This window comes from Dromiciops gliroides, chromosome 3, assembly GCF_019393635.1.
Source record: "Dromiciops gliroides isolate mDroGli1 chromosome 3, mDroGli1.pri, whole genome shotgun sequence".
In the NCBI taxonomy this organism is placed as follows: Eukaryota; Metazoa; Chordata; class Mammalia; order Microbiotheria; family Microbiotheriidae; genus Dromiciops; species Dromiciops gliroides.
The window spans coordinates 259,521,165-259,532,129 of NC_057863.1; the positions used below are offsets into that span (position 1 = coordinate 259,521,165).

At 39.7% G+C, this 10,965-nt stretch overlaps 1 pseudogene; it reads right to left on the minus strand.

The window, feature by feature from the left end:
* Nucleotides 1-714: 714 nt before the first annotated feature.
* LOC122750314 lies at nucleotides 715-1,017 on the minus strand (annotated as a pseudogene).
* Between the last annotated feature and the right edge of the window lie 9,948 nt (nucleotides 1,018-10,965).

The window sequence follows — 10,965 nt, forward strand, 5'->3', positions numbered from 1 at the left end:
CTTTCAGCAATCTGAAGACAGAATTTAAATCAAATCTTTGTCATCAGACTGTGTATGCATGGAAAATTAATGAATTTAAGTTGGAAATGCCTGGCTTGTTTGATTCAGTAGACCTTGCCTTTGGACAGGCTGGGGCACTTTCCCAAAGGATAATCCCCACTCCCCAAACATATTACAGGTAAAAGTCCTATGAAACAATAAGTAGGCTTTCCCCACTGTTTAGTAAAAAGAAGCCAGATTCAATTAAAACTTTGCAAGACAGAGGTGGAGCCCATTGCCCTTAAAAAAAAAGTTGTCTAATCAAAAAAATTTTTTTTTTTAGTGAGGCAATTGGGGTTAAGTGACTTGCCCAGGGTCACACAGCTAGTTAAGTGTTAAGTGTCTGAGGCCAGATTTGAAACTCAGGTACTCCTGATTCCAGGGCCGGTGCTCTATCCACTGTGCCATCTAGCTGCCCCTCAATATTTTTTAACAGAAAAGCATGATAGGTTGTGGTGACAGAAAACAATCATTCTCATTTAAACACAAGCCTACCTAATCTACATAATTCCTTTATTAGGACTGCTGAACAACGTTTTTAAACAGCCATTCGTGATCACAATTCTCAGGTTAATGAAACCAATTTAAATAGGGTCATTATGGTACATGTAAAAAAAAAGGAAAGAGATCTCATCAGCAGAGACCTTCAATTAGAATAAATAAGGCAGCAGACAGTTACTCATTGGTGGCCTGCTTAAGGTAGGCTATCAAGTTGGCCCTCTCGGACTTCTTCATGTAGGGGAAGATCATCTTCATCCCGGGGATGTACTTCCTGGGGAGGGGTTTTCCAGGTACTCCATCAGCGTATCATCATTCCAGGTGATGCCTTTGTTCTTGTTGGTGTTGGTGTAGGAGAAGCCCGGGGCCTGGCCGGTCTTGCGGCCGGTCTTGGGTTTGCCCCTCTTCTCCATGGTGTGGCACTGGGCACACTTCTGCCACGAAGATCTTCTTGCCTTTCTCGATGTCCCCCATGGTCAAGTCAGCTCAACTCACAGTCACGGCCCGCTCTCTCACTCACAGCCGCCGGCCCGACACGCGTTTCCTCGGCCCAAGGACACGCTGTACCCCTGTGTTGATGTTTTAATCTAGCAGGTGGACACCCTGCAGGGGACTTTGCATTAATTATATCCACACCTGATTGGTTTCTTTCAGTTTGCCACATTGAAATTTTTATCTTTAACAGAGTAGGGGCTTTTTGCAGGCTGTTACTTGTGAACAACCACTTCACCATCTCTTTGCTGCTTGCTGAAATAGACTTTCCTTTCCCTCTACCTACAACATGGCCCAGGCCCCTCCCCTTCCTCCCGTACCATAGATTAACAAAGTTGCCCTCTGGACCTGATTGGCCCTGGCTTTACCGACACAACTTCTTGGCCAACTAACAGCATAAAAAAGTTCTAGCTACACATAGGCCAGACCCCCTGGACTTGGTGGATTTCTGACAACCGTGCAAGTCACCATGTCATTCATCATATTCTGTCCTGATGACCAGACTTATTTCTATGTGGGCATGCATCCAGAGGGATTGAGTGCCCCAGTATCCTTGTTACATATCCTGCTGTTAAAGCAAAGCAAACCTCCTTTTTCAATTGTTCAATGACTTGAGTGCCTCGTTTTGTCTCAATATCAAACCTTAAACTAAGAGTGCTGGCATAAGAGCCACACCCACCAGATAGGAGAGTAGGTTTTGGTATTAGCTCATTGGGTCTACCACAGTACTGTTAGGGCAGCTATAATCTTACACTTCTTTGTGAGCATGGACCAAGACATTAAATAAGGCTTAAAATGTCATGTACTAGTGGACAATGTCGTAGAATTGCAAATCGTATCTATGGAGTGCCTGTGACACCATCCTTGACAAGCTGTCATAAAACTCCATTCATGGGTTTACCACCTTCCCAGGAAGCTTGTTCATTAAATTTTTCCTTATGCAAGGGAACATAAAAATCTGTACTTTCCACTCTTTGATAAGAATTTAAGCTCTCTGAGGGAAAGAGTTTTCTCACTTCAGTATTTGTATCCCAGTGTTTAACATAAAGTAGAGGCTTAATAAACTGTTGCGACTGATGATCCCAGTTCTGCCTTCTAGTCCAAAGAAATAAGGGCTAAACTTCTATGTGCCAGCCCTACAAGTATTGAAGGCCTCTAGATTGCCTGGTGAATAGAATACTGGTCTCAGAATTAGGAAGACTTAATCCTCCCTCACTTATTAGCTCTCTATTCCTGGGAAAGTCACTTAACCAGCTTGTCTCATTTACAATAGCACCTGCCTCCCAGAGTGGTTGTGGGATAAATAACATTTATATAGGTTTGCAAAGCATTTACCTGTTAACTATTATGCTTTAATACAAAGCTCTGCACTTGGAGAACTTGGAGAACTTTAAAAGAAACTTTTAAAAGGCATGGGCCTTTAAAAATTTAGTAAAATAAATAAAAATTGTTGTATTCTCTCCACCCCCCCCCCCCCGCAATGTAAAAAGGAAAACAAAAACTTGTTTCAAATTCTTGCCAATTATATATCTCTGTACCTTGAGGCTATCACTTCTATTAGGAGGTTGGTATCTTGTTTCATCTTCATTACTTCTCTGGGTATCTCTTTGGTTTTCAGTTCTTTCCAGTAAAAAAAAAAAATCTGTTATCAATATTTTTGCACGCATGGGTTCTTTTTTTTTTCTGGGTCCAAGAATATGTTTAGTAATAACATTTAGGGACAGGTTGTTTTCCAGATGGCTGGTTCAGAGCTCCATCAATAGTTCATACCAGCTAGCTTACAGCCCCTTCAGTATTTGTCATTTTCCATTTTTGTCATCTTTGCTAATATGGTGGATATGAGGTAAAACATCAGAGTTATTTTAATTTGCATTTCTGTTAGTGATTAGGTTTTTATATGGCTGTTGATAATTTTGTCTTTGAAAACCACCTGTCCATATGTTTTGACCATTTATGAACTGGAGAATGGATTTTTATTCTTATAAATTTTTTTCAGTTCCTTATGTATCTTGGAAATGAGAATCTTTTCCCCCCATAAAACTATTTTATTATTTTCCAGTTACATGTAGAAATAGTTTTCAACGTTTGTTTTACAGCTCAGACACTTGACACTGTGTGACCCCGGCAAGTCCTTAATTCCAATTGCCTCACCAAAAAAAAACAACCAAACACATTTGTTTTATAAGATTTCAGTTTCAAATCTGTCTCCCTCCCTCCCTCTCCTCAGACAGCAAGTAATTCTGATATAGGTTATATATGTACAATCACATTAAACATATTTCTGCATTAGTCATGCTGTGAAAGAAGAATCAGAGCAAAAAAAAGAAAAAACCTCAAAAAAGAACAACATAATAAAATAGTAATGGTTCGATCTGCATCTAGATTCCAGTTCTTTTTTTTTTCTAGATTTGGGAGAGCATTTTCCATCATGAGTCCTTTAGAGCTGTGGAAATTTATTTTGATTTGGGTGACCCCTGCCTTTGGGCTGAGATTAAAAGCCTTAGGCCCTCGGGTTTTTTCTGTGTAAGAGGGCTGGTGCCCCTCCCCCTCCACTTCAGCTGAGCCAAAAAGCCCCATGGGCTTAAACAGACAGGTCAGACAGCTGGGGGAAAAAGTCCCAGCTCCCTCTGCCCTGGGGGGGATCTACCCCAGAGATCCTGGGCTTGTGCAGGCCGGCCTCTAGCAAAGCTCATGCAGAAGTCCCAGGTGCACAGCACGGGGTGCACGGGGCATGGGCCCCTAGAGCCCTGGGCGTGATACGTGGCTTAATTTGGCATGTGTGTGAGGGCGCACAGAGCTGGAGGTTTGAGGGGGAGAGATGGAACAATATACAGTGGAGAAGACAGTGAAAGGGGGGACAGGAAGATTAAGAATACAGTAAGATTGGAGAAGACAGAAGGAAGGCTGCTACAAGGACAAGGGGGAGACGGTACAAGAAGGGAGATTTATGAGGTTGGGAGAGACCGGAAGATTAAGAGAACAGGAGACAGTACAGTGGTTGTTGAAAGCGCTATGATACAGAAATGCCAGGGGGTTGGCAACAGAGATGAGGACGCTAAGGGGCTTTTCAGAGGGTTGATAAAGTGAAAGCTGGAGTGAAGGAGGAAAAGAGTGAAAGTTGGAGCATACCCTAAGGCAAGAGGAATGATGGAAGAAGCTGTGCTATATGATTGTGGTGGAATGGTCTTTTGCTGTAGGAAATGACAAACAGGATGATCCCAGAAAAAACCTGGAAAGATTAATGAACATCAATGTATACTGAAATGAGCTGAGCTGGGAGGACATTGTGCATAGTGACAGCAGTATTGTTCAATGAGCGATTGTGAATGACAACTACTCTCAGCAATGCAATGATCTAAGACAATCCCAAGGAACTAATGAGGAAGCTTACTATGCACCCCCATAGAAAGAACTGATAAAGAACACTTGTGGATTGTACACATATAACCTGGTTGCGATCTTGTGGGGGGAGGAGAGGGAGGGAGAAAAATTTGGAACTCTAAATCTTATGAAAATGAATGTTGAAAACTACCCTTATATGTAACTGGAAAAAAATAAAACAAATGTTTGTTGCTAAATAAGTAAGAAAATTGCCCAAAGGGCAAAAAAAAAAAAAAAAGAAACTGATCTCTCCAAAGTTACCAATGACCTCTTAATTGTTCCATCTAAAGGCCTTTGTCCCCCTACTGTTTTTTATGTAAGGTTTTCCACCTTATATTCCAATCTATTTTCCATCCCAAACCCTCCTTTCATTTTTTTATCATTAACAATTTCTTCTAGCCACTCTTGCAATATCTGTAAACAACCACCCCCCCCCAAGTTTTTCCTCTGAAGCTCTGCTTTTGGTTATTTTGGAATTAATCTATTCTCTTGGACTTCTCAACCTATAGCATTTCATTGTTTATTTGTTTTCCTTCTATTTATCTCACATCTTTAGTCTCAGTTCTTGATTAGGAATTTTTGTGCTGAGGACAGTTTTCTCTAGCACTCTTGAATGCGTGCCCAGATTGTTGATCCTGTTGTCTATGATAAATGCTGTTACCACTGCTAATCCAGAGTGTTTGTCTCTGACTCCTGGGGGTCAGTTAGGGGTGCTGGCTTTGGTCATACTTCTGTTTTCTCCTTGTATGATCCCCAATCAGTGGTTCTATTACCTGCTGTGGCCCTCAAAGACCACACTGGGATCGTAGGTGTGAAATTGTAAAACATTGCTTATTTCTTTTTTGTGTGAGGCAATGAGGGTTAAATGATTTGCCCAGGCCACACAGCTAGTAAGTGTCAAGTGTCTTGAGGCTAGAATCCAGGGCTGGTATTTTATCCACTGCCCCACCTAGCTTCCCCCCCCCCCATTCTTTTCTTTTTTTTTTAGTGAGGCAATTGGGGTTAAGTGACTTGCCCAGGGTCACACAGCTAGCAAGTGTTAAGTGTCTGAGGCTGGATTTGAACTCAGGTACTCCTGACTCCAGGGCCGGTGCTCTATCCACTGTGCCACCTAGCTGCCCCTGCTTATTTCTTTTAATCAATTAATTTTATTAATCATATTAGTATATAGCAGGGTATTGGCTGTAGCTAGCTTCCCTATTTCTACAAAGCTGAGCACTTGCAGAAATAAGCTGATGAGCTAAGTTCTTCTTTTCAACTGGTCCTAACCAGCCCCCTTGGTATGACAGAATTACATGTCAATCTATTTTTCATACTTTTTGTAATGCTATAATCATTTTGATGATTGTCATGTTCACAAGCCCAGCAACTTGATATTACAAATCATGCAAATTCCTTATTCGAGTCTTAGCTAAACTCTAGCTGATCAAAATCAATACATGTTACTCAAGATTCGGTAACTTTTGATTCCTCTTTATTGACTATAAAATGCTTTCCGTGTCCTGCCTCTTGCTGTACCTAGCTTTCTGGGCTCAAAGGGATGCCTGCGTGGCTGTACTGTTTCCTGACAGCCATATTGTGGTTGGTTCTGTTTCTGCTTTCTGTTCTGACAGGCAAGGGTCAAGATCTGACTTCAGGTCACTGAATACTGGAGTTCACGTTGGCTTGGAATTGTGATTCCTGGTTGGCTTCCAGTCTGTTTGTAGGAGGTTGCATTGGCTTCTCCAGAGCAGCTTTTCTCCTCACCTCATAGCATGTTTACTTACACTCATGATAGCTTCCTTGGCAAGGTTCTAGAACTTGTGATTTAGTAGAATTGATGCTGGATTCCTTAGCACAATCCATCTCTCTGCCATTTCTGGCTTCTGTGTTTACTTGCATTGGCTCTGGCTTACCAGTTGAAAACCATCTGTTCTTACCACTTCTGGCCATATTATTATATATTCTGAACTACAAGAACTTGATTCTACTTTTTTTTTTAGTTGTCTCTAGTGTTGATATTTCTCAGATTCTTTGTAGATACCTGGCGTTTATGTGGGATGTGTTCAGGAATACTTGCATCTGGATTCTGCATCCAGTTCAGCATCAGTGTCAGAAGAAATAAAGAGAAATCTTCAAAAGTGACCTTTGGGATCCAGCCCAACAGCAGCTGAGCCAAGGACTCCTGCATTTCAATGAACTTCAGGGGACAGTGCCATTTGGGAAATGAGTGAAGAGTAATCCCACTCTCTCCAGAATTTGAGGTGGGGTAGCGGAAAGTATACCCACAGGATGTTGGAGAAATGTATTTTTGTTATTGCTAATGTCTGAAGTAAATGTGTTGTGGGGGTGGTGGGGATTTAGTTGATTGGTTGTGTCTGGCTCTTTGTAACCTCCATTTGGATTTTCTTGGCAAAGATACTGGAATGGTTTGCCATTTTCTTCTATACATCATTTTACAGATGAGGAAACTGAGGCAAATGGGGTTAAGTGACTTGCCTAGGGTCACACAGCTAGTAAGTATCTGAGGTTGGATTTAAACTTAGGTCTTCTGACTCCAGACCTGGCATTCTCATCCACTTAACTGTCCTTAGAATAATATCCTATTGTAAAAGCTAACTCATGTTAATTGGTTAAATAGAATTGGGACAACACTCATTGGCAACTAACAGTGGGGAGAAAACAGCCAAAAGGGATTTGGGTGGATGGAATTAGAGAGAAACCCTAAAAAATTCCTCTCAAGTTACCCCATAGAATCCTGAGGGGGAGACAGCCTGCCAGGCTCTAAGAGAGTGACCTGGAGCATACTCACTACATGAGGACTGCTCCAGTCAGTGGACAAAATGTGAACAAAACATATGAGTGCTACTTAGGATGATTTGTACAATTCCAAAGGGATAAAACTCTCTTGTCTTACATTCTTTGTATTTGACTTAACATTCAACTTAGGTTTTCTGAGGTTTAAAAAAAAAGGGGGAGGGGGCAGCTAGATGGTGCAGTGGATGAAGCGCGGGCCCTGGATTCAGGAGGACCTGAGTTCAAATCCTGACTTGGATACTTGATACTTACTGGTTGTGTGACCTTGGGCAAGTCACTTAACCCCCATTGCCCTGAAAAAAACAAAACAAAACACAAAAAAAGGCAAAACAGATGCAGGCTGAGGTCTTATTCTGCTAAGAGTCAATAAAAAAATGTCCTGATCACCAGTCCAGAAACTTGCAATCAACTTCTTTAGCAAAGAGCATCAAATGACTTCATTTTAAGTGAAACTTTTCTTTAAATAATAAATTTCACAAAACAAACCTAAACACACAAATAAATATATATATTTATTATAATCATGTATTAATAATTATTATTTTACATCAGGGCACTTCAGGAATCACAATGTAGGCTTTCCCTTTGCCTATTTCACCCAGCACTAAGAGAACCTTAATTAAAACCGACTCACATATCAGTTCAATTAAACCAATACTGGTTTAGTCTGTTGAAATCGCCAACAATGTATTTTAAAATAGGCTCTAACCAATTTTCATGAATAGTATAATAAACAGAATCATTTTATAAAAATCTAGTGACATAAATTGCAAATTAAAAGTAGACCATTACAATCACCAGAGTAGTACCTGATAATGAATTAAGACAAGCTAATAAAAATGGACCACAGCTTTGCATCCTTCTGTAAAGCCATACTTTAGTAACATTTTAGCAGAGAAAGGACTGAAAAATGTAATCAAAGATAGCTGACCTTTACATAACACTTTAAAGTTTACAGTGCACTGAGAAACAATTAAGATGCTCTAATATTAACAAGTAATTCTGTTCCAATAAAACTCTCACAGCTTGTAATCACATTAGATCACTTTGCAAGTAAAAATATGAGACTATTTCTCACATTGCTATTAAATCATACCAGGGATATTTTTATTTCCACTGATAGATGGATCTTTGAATTTGAAACCACAACTGACACCTTTCCTCATATCAAAGGCTGATGGGGATGTGCTCCACACATAAATGATTAATTATATAAAAATTACAAGTGAATTTTTTTCTATATTCATGATGAAAAATAAATTTCTTTTAAAGTAAGTAGGCATAATGAATGAAGTATTGAAGTTACAGCATACAAACTTGTTTTCTAAAATGATTTCTATGTGGTGACCTCAATGTTAACACATAGATCTCTGCCATCAAACTATACTTTTAAAGTATATATAGAATTTTAAAAATATATAAATGGATATGTATGTATATATGTATATGGCATAGGAACTAGTTGTGGCACAAAGCCCTTGTCCCTGAAAACTCTTTCATGTTTCTAAGGACAAATGAATCATTAAGTGATGGCATTTTGGATTTTTTCAAAAAACATCAAAGCCTGGGGAATTTACAAGAGGCTCTTAGTAGTAAATGTATCTTGTTGTTCTGAGACAAAATACTAAATAAGCAGAACCTAACACAATACTCAATTTTACCATTTAAATGATATTTAAAACAATTTTAACATTAGTGTTTGTCAAACCAAAATGCACTTAAAAAAAAGTCAGAGTGGTAAAACACCACAATTTCAAATCACAGATCAGGAAAATATATTCCTACCCCTACAAATTTTAATATATTTATTGCATTTCAGTTTCGTATTTCTCTATCCTTCCCCCTGCCCCAAAGTACACACAGCTTCTAAGGTCAAAAACAATGTCTTGGATTTTTTTTGAAAGACTGCTGTTTTGCTTTGATTCAAATTCGGTAACAGTTTCTAATGTGAAACTTTGTAAAGCCCTAAAGTTCACATTGATTTTAGACACTTCTTCTGTTCTAATTTCTCTGGGAGGTCTATGTCAGAATTCTTCCATAGTTTTTTTTTTTTTTTTTTAGTGAGGCGATTGGGTTAAGTGACTTGCCCAGGGTCACACAGCTAGTACGTCTTAAGTGTCTGAGGCCAAATTTGAACTCAGGTCCTCCTGACTCCAGGGCCGGTGCTCTATCTACTGCGCCATCTAGCTGCCCCACTTCCATAGTTCTTTAGCTCTGATTTGACAAAACATTTTAAGTCTCAAGAAGCACTGTTTATTATTATTATCTGTGGACTTGATGAAAAAAAAAAATCCTGAACTTTCAACATGATGGAGGAACGGCAATATTAATGACTTCATTGGCGAAGAGGAGTTAAACAATTGGTTTATGTCCAACTCTGGCATCACCCCCAGATTCAGCCTTTAAAAAACTAACAGATTTTTAAAAATGAATAAAATGATAAAGTGAAAGGGTATATGAAAGCTAGCTTAACAGAAAGCAAAGATTCCTCTTTGTTTCATTGTAAGAAAAAAAGTTAATAAATTTGCATTTCTGGAAGACAATTAAAAGATTTAAAAATGTCATTTGATAACCGTAGTTTACTACTAAGCTCTGCTTTGCTAGCATGATTTAAATAGTATTTTCCTTTGTGGGAGGTGAGATGATATGAAGAGAAAACATTTGGTTCTCCTTTAATTAACAGCCACATCCTGAAACATCACTAATCAAAATATATGGTGCTTGGCTGCAAGTCAAGTGGAGACAACACAGCTTTTCTAGAAGCCAAGTGACAAGATTCAGACACAAATTCTACAAAGATCACTCCACAGACAAATGGAGAGGTGAGTAATTTGCAACAAGTAGGTGGTGAAAGCTAAGCAGGTGATACAGGTCAAAGGTGTTCAGAATAAGTAATTCACCTGGTTACCCTAGTCACCAGAACATTAACACTGCCTTCTAAACCTAGGTAAAACAGTGGGCTCAATCACTCTTCTTGGGCAAGAGGCTTCAGGAGGGCAGAGCTTCTCGACAGTAAGTTCCTAGCTGAGATCCCAAACAAGGATTTATGGACGGCTTTCCTGGAGCTACCTAGTAATCTCAATACAAGGGAAGAACAAGCTGCTGAAATTCTGCTGCTGGCTCTGAGAAGAGACCCTTTGCCCAAGGAATATGGAAGCTGGCCTTAAGGCCTCATGGTTTTGAGTTCTTTTGACAGGAATGTGGAAAGTAGGACATTCTTGTGACTATCTGGCAGTAGTGCTACATTGTAATTATAGAGTGTATGACAAACCATGAAATGTTCAGGTAAACCTAGTTTTCCAGGGGGGGAAACCCCAAAGGAGGTATTTCAATACTTTGTGTTCCATGCTCCACCTGTCAGTGCCCTACATCCACCATCACAGTGTTTTTAGATCATCAGACTCTGATCAAGATGCTCATGATTAACAAGTCAAACACTACAAATTCTCTCTTCCTTAGGTAAAGAGGATTTGCTTGGGTGTCTTAACAAAGAAACACCAACAAATCTGGCTTCAGCAAACAGACCATAATTGTGGGTGGGCAGTTACTTAATGAGCCCTGGCCTAATGGTGGCTGACTTCTCTTAGTCTTGGAAAACTATTTGTGGTCATCAGATGTTTTAGAGAAGGAAGAATTGTTTTTATTCCTAGGGCACAAACAGGAAGGGGTATGGGTGGTTATTCTAGTAGTACAAAACTGCCACCCCAATGTTTTGGCTTCTGTGAAGTCCAAGATAAGTTGTGGAAAGAAAAAAGTCTT